This window comes from Ammodytes marinus, assembly GCF_949987685.1.
Source record: "Ammodytes marinus genome assembly, contig: scaffold_134, whole genome shotgun sequence".
Lineage (NCBI taxonomy): Eukaryota > Metazoa > Chordata > Actinopteri > Uranoscopiformes > Ammodytidae > Ammodytes > Ammodytes marinus.
Window position 1 is genome coordinate 20,001 of NW_027648564.1, and position 2,500 is coordinate 22,500.

At 38.0% G+C, this 2,500-nt stretch overlaps 1 protein-coding gene across 1 annotated transcript in view; it reads right to left on the reverse strand.

Annotated features, from left to right (window-relative positions):
- Positions 1 to 2,500, reverse strand: part of LOC307270366 (potassium voltage-gated channel subfamily KQT member 2-like) — a gene marked incomplete at both ends in the record, with an annotated part of 36,861 nt that overhangs the window by 6,325 nt on the left and 28,036 nt on the right. The gene's annotated exons all lie outside the window — the stretch shown is intronic.

The following is a 2,500-nucleotide window of genomic DNA, read 5'->3' on the forward strand; positions in this document are numbered from 1 at the left end:
GCGTTCCGAATCTCACACTCTTTCTTTCCTCTATTCTACATACTACATCCAACGATAACAATAATCTAGTTAGTATGCAGTAGGCATACTATTGGGACATACTTTTACTCTCTTATTTCATCATAACATTGCGCCTTGATCTTGCCTCTTGCTTTTATATCCGTCGCATCCCCGTTTGTTTTCATATGGAGGCTTCGTCAATGTGACGTCACTTCACGTGCGCACTGGATCAGAAGTGGGTCAGAATCGCCCAAATAGGATGCAGTTTTCAACACTAACAATCTTGGCTGGATGAAGTAGGACATCCGGGTACTTCTAACCATCCTAAATCTGGCCGCAAGAATCGGGACATCCTAAATCTTTTTTCTACCAAACTATATAGTAGAAAGTATGCGATTCGGAACGCAACCGCAATTCAAACAGATAAATATTCAGCCGTCTTCCTTCTTTCATAGTTACTATTCAACATTTTCAACAAATGTTTAGTTTTCACATGAGCCAGCCTTGACTGAAGCGACGCAAAATCAAATCTATACAGTGAGTGGAAGGAGCAACATCCCTAAACCAGATGCAACATGAACTCCATTTTCAACTTGCTGGCCTAACCAATTTTTTTACAATACAGACCCAAATTTCCCACTGAATATTAATTGGAATCTTCTGGTTCTCACGGTACGATCATTTTTTCTGTCAGACAAACGGTTTGCGAGATAGAAGCAGCAGTTTGGGCTTATGCGTTCATTTGAAATCGCCTGTCTGTCTGATCCTGTTTGGAAGAGAAGTGTCTGTACGTGTGTACAGTACCAGCTGTTTACACTTGACACTGATTAGCTGTCAGTCACTATGGAGACCTCTGCACCTGGCTGTGACATCATAGGCTAATGCAGGTCACAGAATGGGAGAAGACTCCAATCTCTTATGATACATCCAGAATACAAGTGAAATTTGCCTAAGTCGAGAGTTTGAGAATGCTTTTCCTCTAATAACTTTCTAAATGTTAACAGAATTTAGTTTGCTTTATGATTGTATAATATTTTAATGCACAATACATGCTTTCTGGCTGTTGAACTTTGTCCCAAAGAACTCCAAAGTGTTTTGCTACAAGTTGTTGTTTAGCCTTGAAGAAGAAACTGCCTAATAAGATTTTGGCACATACAGAGGTATGACGCATTCATGTGCACAGTAGTTTCACTCCCCATATTCTGTTATCAGACATTGTATGAAGGATAACACCAGCTGAGATGAATTTCTGGGAATATCTGCCTAATTAAAATGTTTCTGCTTTCGCCAGCAAAACGGGCTGGACACACAAACCGAGTGTATACGCCTACACATTTCACTACATATAATCTCTGTACACTGTTCATTCGATGTATTCAATCATGTAAGCCCACTTGCGATACATGTTGTTTGACCCTTGTATGCTGTTTGCAAGTAAATTCACCTGCTTCCAAGAAGGCCTGACTCAGTTTCAATTATTCAAACACTTGGGTAGTTTGATGAAATAATTCTAGTAACACTAAATGTTCAACTTTTTCAGGAGTTTGAAATTACCTCCTCTGGAATGTGCTCTAGGACCCAGAAAATATGAAAATATGTATATTTATTTGAATTTTTTTGGTCCAAAAATGACTCCACAGCCCCATTCTAAGCGGATGGGAAAAATTCAAAACGCGTTAACTCAGTCATTTTTCATCCGGTAAACTTCATTCCACATTTTACATGTTCAGCTCCTTCAGGGCATTACATGGTAGTATCCTGATTGAGCTGAACACAGGGTTGGGGGTTCGATTCCCCGTTCCAACACCAAATTTTAGACTTTACCGGATTTTCTTCAAAATTTGCACAGATGTTGATTATGACTCAGAGATGACATCATAAGAGTTTAGAGGTCAACGGTCAAATTTCAAGGTCACTGTGACATTGCCTTTTGTGACTGCATTATCTCATGAACGCTTCCAAGTTTTTTCTTAAAATTTTGCACAAATGTTGATTCTGACTCAAAGATGATGTGATTACATTTTGGAGGTCATAGTTCAAGGTCATAATTCATTCCTCAATTCAGCTAGAAAGTCCATTCAAACTTCCAAATATTCCACATTTCTCAAACATTCTATTATTCAACCATTCTGTTGATTCAGATACATTCATCCTTCGTTCTTCATCAACATTCAGCAGTGAAGCTTCAGCTGCTTCAACATCAGCGTCAGCATTCACACCGCAATTTCTTCAAGGAATAGCATTTCTAGTTTTTTTTAATATTAAAATTTGATTCTGACTTTGCGAACGTTGTAAAGTAAAGGTGAAAATGAGTTGTTGACCATTTGAAGTTAAATTTAGAAGCAGAACACTCTTGTGTTTGTGAATATAATGCATCAATAATGAGTTCTTAAATTCAAAGGCTTTTTGATTTCAAAACTCTGATGGAACAGATTTACTTCCATAAATAACAAGCAGCAAATAAACGGTGATAAAGCGATGAATGATAGAGAGATAGAGT